Raw genomic sequence first — 9,529 nt, forward strand, 5'->3', positions numbered from 1 at the left:
AAGGGGACACTGCTGGCTTCCCTACTTTTGCAGTTTGGGACTCAGACTGGCTTCCTGGGTCCTCAGCTTGCAGATGGCGTATTGGGGGCTTCACCTTAAGATCATGTGAGTCAATTCTCCTAATAAACTCCCTTTCATGCATACATCTATCCTATTAGTCCAGTCGCCCTAGAGAACCCTGACTAATACACCCAGCTAGGAGGTACAGTTAAGTTGTCAATACCACCCACAGGCTGGTTCTTGTGGCCACTGCCTCTTACAGTGTTATTTCTCCATCGAGTTCGCAACGGCTGTGGCTTGCTGTGCTCTCCCTCTTCTCTCTCAGTACCTGATGGCCAGAGCTGTTTCCAGATCTTTGCCTTTATAAATGCCTTCTTCCCTCCTACAGCTGATTCCTTCCAACAGGGCTCAGCAGGTGAAAGGCAGTTCACACAAGTCTTCTCTAATGAATACTGCTGTGATGCTTTTTGAAATTACTAACATTCCTATCGCTTTCATTAAACAGTGAAGATAGAAGATTAAAGGCCACTATCCCTGCACAAGAGCTCCTCCTTGTGGCCTGCCCATGTTTTAAATGTGCAAACCTTGGTGATATATTGATATCCTGTGATGAGTTCATCCCACATCAACAATTGAGTTTTCTTCTGTTCTTTCGTATTTTATCACGTGTATAATTATTTTTCTCCAGATGAATCTTGTACTGTTTGTTATATTTACTTGTTCTTATATATATTGCCATATTGCCTAGGCTGGAAAAAAAATTGACTTACGCACTTATTTAGTGCCTCATTTGAAAAAAATGATGGTTTCAATTATTTGAAACTCTAAAGTACATTTTCTTCATGTCCGTTTTCTATATTTTAAAAATGAAGTACTTTCATATGTATTCATGTCACTACAGTCATAAGTTCCCGTCCAAAGTTCCACTGAAGAACCACCTTATCTTACACATCTCAAAGGAATTTAGCTGATGAAATAATTTGAACTAATCAAGGAAGGGATAACATCCTACTTTTTGCAGACTTTGCTTTCACATGTATATTACACATGGACTATATTATAACAGTGTTTGCAAAAATTACTTTTAAGTACATTAATCACTGTTTCTGACAGGTAAAATGCTGAAATAAGCTTCTTGTAATGGGTGTGAATATTTTTGGGGGGCTTGCAGAATATTGCAGATTAATATCACAGAAAGCATGTCTAGTTCATGCAACAATTATTTTCATGCAAATTTTGTGGGTCTTTACAAATAATACATATTTGTTACCACTCTTCTTGATAGCGAAGAAAATAAAAATAATAAATATTTGAGAAAAGATCAGGTTCACTTATACTACATATACCACATTATCTTTCATATCAATAGTTGCCTTGCACTTTAAACCTGTAACAAAACATGAGAAATTTTAGAAGGGAAAATATTGGAAGATAAATTAATACCTCTGAAGCCTGTATTCCTATAAATTTAGTTGATAAAGCTCAGCTTATTTAGAGTTTTGAAGAGATATTTTCTCTTCAATGAAGAAATCTCCATAATTGAATGATCTAAATTTCAATGATTAAAAGTACTAGTAAAAGGAAATATTTATAGAAAAGCTTTCCTTTAACAATTTTTACGTCCAAAATATGATTTAATTTTTCATGAAATGGGAATATGAATGATCATACATTCTTTTCCACACACTTCATAAATTTAAAAGTTCTCAATCTATTTTAAAAACCCATATGTAAACAACAGTGTCATAAGATATGTTAAGAACTACAGCAGTCAGAAAAAGTTAACAACCCTTGAAATGGCACAGGAAAGGACAGGATGTCTTCCAGGAAGAGGTGCCAATTCTGTTTAAAATTAAGAGACAATGGAGTAATGCAAATACTAACTTTACCCTGCAAATTGCAACATTTATCATCTAGCATCAAATGTGTATGCTGGGACTGACGCATGCACGCACAGATGGTTTGTGTTCCATAATAAAGTTAATTGGTGAAATAAAATAATGGGTTTAATTTCTAGCAAAGAAATGCTTGGTTAATCTAAATTAGTAATGTTTGCTTATGGAATTTCCTACCCCAATTATTTCAGATGCTGTCCCTGAGATTTTTTTTGTTAAACTGCATGATACACATATTGGGTGAAGTATTTTTAAAACTTAGGGTATCTCCTTATTTTCTGATTAAAGTAAAATTTCTCAGTGTTTCTGTAAGGACTTTGGCAAATACTCTTTCTGCATTCTAAAACAAAATATAAGAACCAGAAATCTTTGTAATCCTTCACTATGTTGATGTCTTTTACAGCAGATTTCTCAGGAAGTATTGTTTGTCGTTCAAAACTGAAATTTTCCCTTCATAATCTAACATTCATATCTTCAAATCTGACCAAACTCTGTGTAAGTGATATTTTGTAAAACTCATTCTGTGTTTAGGACAAGTGAACACAAAGTTGTCACCTTCAAAATAGCTAAGTGGTCATATCACATGTTAAATTGACTGGGGAAACTCTAAACATTGAAAGTGTTCAGATCTGGATTTTTCCTCAAGAAATATAACCTTTGGTTATTTTTATTTGAAAGAAGCTAGTTTTATGAATTAAGCTTTAATTCTGAGATAATTACATGGTCATAGGCAGTTATAAGAAATAATGCAGAGATATTTTATTGCCACTTGCCTAGCTTCCCCCAGTGGTAATGTAGGCCAAACTATAGGACAGTATCGTAACAAAGATGCTGACATCGATATAATCCACTGAACTTATTCAGGGTCAGTTTTACTTTTTACGTTAAAGTACATGATTCATTTAGTTTTTGTTTTTAAAATAAAATATCTGAGGGACAAGTCTGCTGACTTAGTTCTTTAAATTTTACAACTAATGCAAAGTTACTGAGACTTACAGAGCTTTGAGAAGTGCACTGTTATTTCCAGAGTTAAATTTAAATAAAACACTTAAACTCTGAGACTATTTTCTAGTTGTAAAAAGGTTAAAACTGCATTGTAGCTGTTCCTTTCCTTTCATTTCAAAACCTAAACAATGTTCTATTATTTAAAGGTAGTTCATTAATAAGCAAAGATTTGTTACAACCGTGATGACAATAACATGTATGTATATTTTAGCATTTGAATACATTCTACATGAAAACATTTCTTTATATTTAAACTATTATTTCATACAAATAGAAGTCAAAAGAAATGTTATCAGATGCTATAAAATAACTCTTCCATAATGTAGGATGCACTGGGAAAATAGTGAATAAAATATCATGTGCTGTTTTGGCATTAGATTTTCCATACATGAAGATAAATGGGTTCATTAACTTCTTCCACCCATCTTTTATATTTTGTAGATTGACTTCATATTACTGTGATAAGAGGCAGATTGAAATCCTGGCTTCCTGATGATATATCTTCTTGTATGAACTCTTGTTGATGTAGATTAAGTGGGCTAGCAGATACAGTAGTACTCATAAAATAGCTTTTCAGAGCTTTATATAGTTTAATAAACATTTGCCTATTTCCCAAAAATATCGTGCAAACATACTAAATTTAAGTCAATAATCCGTACTTTATATATCTATTACCATTGTATAACAATGTAATTTATCTATTTGAAACTAAATTGACCAAAGACATTAACAAACATATAGGGAAATTTAAGTTTTATGTCTTTATGGAAATATGTTTTAAGTCCTGCCTTTTTGTAATTGAGAGTTATACTTTTACTCGAATATTTAAATGTTATATGTAATTACAATCATAAGGCAACACCTATCATGAATGAATCCTGATTTGGTGAGGTGAAATGTCTTAGTTTATGTTTGTATAAATTGTATGCAATATTGTGTAATTTGTATAAAATATTTTATCTGAATTTAGTTCTTTAGGTCAGATGGAAAAACCTCTCCTGCCTAGCCCTACCTCCAATAATTGGAAAATCTACTTACTGACATGTCAAGTCACTTCTCTTGAGGAATCAACTTCTAAAAGTAGTAGTCATAGAGTGAGTTTAGACGGAAATTCAGAAACGTCAACTAAAGTTAACTATACCCCTGTTGTTCACTGTTATCATGACTTTCATTTTTCTATCCGGCCAAAAATACTTCTAGTTTTATTCCCTCCAAGTTTAATGCCTTCTTGTTTACATGCCTATTGCATGTTGTCACTTATAAGTAGGAGCTGAAGAGTAAGGACACATGGACATAAACAGAGATAACAGACACTGAGAATTCCAACAGGATTTGGATTATGTATTATATTATTCACATTAAGTCCTATGAGCCTATCAGTGGAGGTGCATAATAATTATTTCAAAAATAATTTTAAACATGGAAATTTGAAACGCATTTTTGGCATTGTTTATCAGGGAAAGTTGGAGAGAAGAGCAGAGATTTTCTAGCTGTCCTCTTGGTATGCTTGCTTATGCATTAGCTTGAATAAACTGACACATCCCGTGTCAGCCCTGAAACCCTTAAGCTGAAGTTTGGGGAGGTGAGGAATCTCTGGACATATCCTTGAGTTGATTGATTATCAGTTTGAAAGGGCAGTGTACTAGTCTGTTCTCATGCTGCTAATAAAGACACACCCGAGACTGGGTCATTTATGAAGGAAAGAGGTTTAATGGACTCACAGTTCTACATTGCTGGAGAGGCTTCACAATCATGGCTGAAGGCGAATGAGGAGCACAGTCACATCTTACATGGCAGCAGGGAAGAGGGCATGTGCTTTATAAAACCATCAGCTCTCATGAGACTTATTCAACATCACGAGAACAGCATGGAAAATAACCACCTCCATGATTCAGTATCTTGCACGGGGTCCCTCCCACAACCTGTGGGGATTCTGGGAGCTACAATTCAAGATGAGATTTGGGTGGGGACACAAAGCCAAACCATATCAGGCAGACCTTACTAATTGTCACCACCATCTTTTTATTGTATTTATCTTATGTTCTAATTTTAGACGCAGAGATTATTTGTTACATGGCTATTCCATGCGTGATGGTAGGGTATGTGCTTCTAGTACACCTGTCACCCAAATGGTGAACATTACACTCAATAGGCAGTTTATGAACCCTCACTCCCCAGTCGCCCTCCCTGCTTTTGGAGTTTTCAGTGTCTGTTATCTCCATCTTTATGTCCATGTGTCCCCATTATTTAGCTCCTACTTGTGAGAATGTGAAATGATTTGAGTTCCTGCTTCTGGGTTTGTTCACTTAGAATAATAGCCTCCAGCTCCATCCACATTGCTGCAAAGGGCATGATTTTATTATTTTTATGACTGTGTGGTATTCCATGGTGTATATATACATTTTTTAAATCTAATCAACTGTTGACCACCAGCTTTTATTTTATTTTATTTTTTTAAATTTTATTTTTTGAGACGGAGTCTCGCTCTGTTGCCAGGCTGGAGTGCAGTGGTGCCATCTCGGCTAGCTGCAACCTCCGCCTCCTGGGTTCAAGCCATTCTCCTGCTTCAGCCTCCCAAGTAGCTGGGACTACAGGCACCGCCACCACACCCGGCTGGACCACCAGCTTTTAAAAACAAACTTGATTGACTAATTTTACTAGTTTTTGTGACTCACGACTCATTCAACACTTTGGGGATTAAAAATACATCCTCTGGTTTTGCATCCATGGATTCAACCAAGTGCTAATTGAAAATATTTGAAAAAATGAAAAACAAAAAAATGATACAAATAACACAAATGATAAACAATACAGTATAACAACTACATAGCATTCACATTGTATTAAGTATTATAACAACTCTGTAGATAATTTAAAGTATACGGGAGGATGGGCATAGATTATATATACATATTACACCATTTTATGTAAAGGACTTGAGTATCTGCAGATTCTGAGGAGGGTCCGTTCTGGAAGCAGTGCCCCACAGGTACCAAGGGATGACTGTATTCAGACTGAAACAAAATATTCTTAAACAGAAATCATTGGCCCATATAATAAAGTTCTAATACTAACCCTGCTTTTAAAAACTTTAAATTACATGATATTTTCTTTATAAAATGGTGACTTTTTAAAAGGCATGATCATGTTGGTTGTATTTAATTTTAACTACGTGTTCTAAAAGGGTCTCTAAAATAAAATTGAAAAAAAAACCCATTCACTTTTAAAATACTGAGGTTTTGTTGCCTGTTTATAGAGGAGGTTACAAAAAAAAAGAAAAAGGATCTTACATGTATCACTACACTGAAGCAATTGCCTTCAGAATACTTAGCATAGACTTAAATTTGAGTCTTGTAACATTCTGAGGAACATTTATGATGGGAGGGTTGCAGATGTTTATGGCAATTTAAGGAGGTACAAATCTTAAACATACATCAGTAGATTATGAATTCAGAAGTGGTGATTGGTAGCACTTTATAATCTGCAAATTGATTTGCTAAAGTCTACCCTATAATAGAGGAAAGTGTAATGTCAGATGTAGCAAATTGCAATTTTGGGGCATATGTTAATAGTATGCAGTTTCAATCCCTCATTAAAACAAAACAAAACAGCTAAAATTATGGTCTTTTTAAAAAAAATAATTATGTTGTGTATGCATGTGTATGTATTTAAACTATGTTATTTACCTGAATATTCTGTCTACTTAACTTTGGAGTTCCCCAAATTTTCTAAAGACCAGTTAGAAACAAAATGAGATCTTAAAATATTTTATCATGAGCATCTGGATTCCGTTCCTTTGTGTGTAATATTTTAAGTTACCATCATCTCTCACCGTCTAGGGCCTTTTATTTATACGTGCTTCAATCTGATACTAGGCGTATTCAGGCTTATTCAAATGTGTGCCACTCACAGCCTGCAGTGCCTACGACATTGCAGGAGTTTCTTAAAGTCATTTAGACTCTCCATCCTTGGGTTTGTACGACACATTTTTTACTTCAGTAATTCAGTAAGAATAGTCCTCAGTACCTCAGGAGGAGCAAAGTTTCTTATGCTTAGAGATGTTAATATTTAGAAGCTTTGGAAGGTTAGAAATACTTTAAAGGAGACAAGCATTCTCCTTAAAAAGCTAGAATATTTCCATATTTACTTTATAAACATGTTCATGGTTGATAGATAAGTCAGTTTTGGGTCACAAAAAGGGGTTGTGCTGCACACTTCTGCATTTGGAATTATCCTCAACATAGTAAGCTTTCAGGGTGACACGTAGATGGAACTTTTTTAGAGATACATCACTTTCTCGGGAAAGTATTGTGGAGTAGAAAAGATTTATAGAGCTGGAACCGTATTATACGGAGCTGTAGATCACTGCTGCTGACCAATGCGACCAGCTTTTTTTTTCCCTTTTTGCAAATATTCACCAAATGTCCTTTGTCTTGTCTTTCCTTTTTGAAGTAACAATTCAATTAGTTTTTTTGGTCTGAAAAATCAGATCATTCCCTGTTCTACATCATTTTTCTTGATTTTTGTTCCTAATCTCACACCATAAACAAATGTTTTTGTTTAGCTGTGTTTGTCAGGAATGACAGATTTAACAGCAAAGCATAAATGTAGATAGGTAGTTAAAAATCCAGTACAGTAAATCACTGCTTTTACCATGTGTTTGTGAAGGGTTATGATTAAAAATGGAACCTGAGTGAGGTAGATAAAAGAAATCCAATAATGTTATTTTAGGAGGATAGTGTTGTAACGTTCAGAATTGTAATTATTATAAAGAGCTTTTTTTTCTCTTTTTTTAAACTATCACTTCTGGGACACATGTGCGGAATGTGCACGTTTGTTACGTAGGTATAGACGTGCCATGGTGGATAGCTGCACCCATCAACCCGTCACCTCCATTAGGTATTTCTCCTAATGCTCTCCCTCCCATAACCCCCACCCCTGACAGGCCCCAGTGTGTGATGTCCCCTCCCTGTGTCCACGTGTTCTAATTGTTCAACTCCCACTTAGGAGTGAGAACACGCGGTGTTTGGTTTTCTGTAAAGAACATTTTTAAAAGGAAAACGGATACTATAGTTATTACTACTGAATGTATTTAGAAGTTCTAATAAGTTCATATTATGAATGTAATACTGCCTTTTGCATGAAGCACCTAGTGGGTAATTATAAAACTCATTGCGACCTAATTGATGAAATAGGTAGAGTGACAATTTCCACTTGTTGATGAACGTTACACATGAACTATCACATGTCGAAACAGCAGAAACTCTTTTTTTTTTCTTTTTTTGTTATTTGGTTGCAAGATGGTTTCTTTGCCTTTTTCTTTTAATTATTATTATACTTTAGGTTTTAGGGTCCATGTGCACAACGTGCAGGTTTGTTACATATGTATCCATGTGCCGTGTTGTTTTGCTGCACCCATTAACTGGTCATTTAACATTAGGTATATCTCCTAATGCTGTCCCTCCCCCCACCCCACAACAGTCCCCGGAGTGTGATGTTCCCCTTCCTGTGTCCATGTGTTCTCATTGTTCAATTCCCACCTATGAGTGAGAACATGGGGTGTTTGGTTTTTTGTCCTTGTGATAGTTTACTGAGAATGATGGTTTCCAGCTTCATCCATGTCCCTACAAAGGACATGAACTCATCCTTTTTTATGGCTGCATAGTATTCCATGGTGTATATGTGCCACATTTTCTTAATACAGTCTATCATTGTTGGACGTTTGGGTTGGTTCGAAGTCTTTGCTATTGTGAATAGTGCCTCAGTAAACATACGTGTGCATATGTCTTTCTAGCAGCATGATTTATAATCCTTTGGGTATATGCCCAGTAATGGGATGGCTGGGTCAAATGGTATTTCTAGTTCTAGATCCCTGAGAAATGGCCACACTGACTTCCACAATGGTTGAACTAGTTTACAGTCCCACCAACAGTGTAAAAGTCTTCCTATTTCTCCACATCCTCTCCAGCACCTGTTGTTTCCTGACTTTTTAATGATGGCCATTCTAACTGGTGTGAGATGGTATCTCACTGTGGTTTTGATTTGCATTTCTCTGATGGCCAGTGATGATGAGCATTTTTTCATGTGTTTTTTGGCTGCATATATGTCTTCTTTTGAGAAGTGTCTGTTCATGTCCTTCACCCACTTTTTGATGGGGTTGTTTTTTTCTTGTAAATTTGTTTGAGTTCATTGTAGATTCTGGATATTAGCCCTTTGTCAGATGAATAGGTTGTGAATATTTTCTCCCATTCTGTAGGTTGCCTGTTCACTCTGATGGTGGTTTCTTTTGCTGTGCAGAAGCTCTTGAGTTTAATTAGATCCCATTTGTCAATTTTGGCTTTTGTTGCCATTGCTTTTGGTGTTTTAGACATGAAGTCCTTGCCCATGCCTATGTGCTGAATGGTATTGCCTAGGTTTTCTTCTAGGGTTTTTATGGTTTTAGGTCTAACATGTAAGTCTTTAATCCATCTTGAATTAGTTTTTGTATAAGGTGTAAGGAAGGGATCCAGTTTCAGCTTTCTACATATGGCTAGCCAGTTTTCCCAGCACCATTTATTAAATAGGGAATCCTTTCCCCATTTCTTGTTTTTGTCAGGTTTGTCAAAGATCAGATGGTTGTAGATTTGTGG

Source organism: Symphalangus syndactylus, chromosome 6 (assembly GCF_028878055.3).
Source record: "Symphalangus syndactylus isolate Jambi chromosome 6, NHGRI_mSymSyn1-v2.1_pri, whole genome shotgun sequence".
Taxonomy (NCBI): Eukaryota; Metazoa; Chordata; class Mammalia; order Primates; family Hylobatidae; genus Symphalangus; species Symphalangus syndactylus.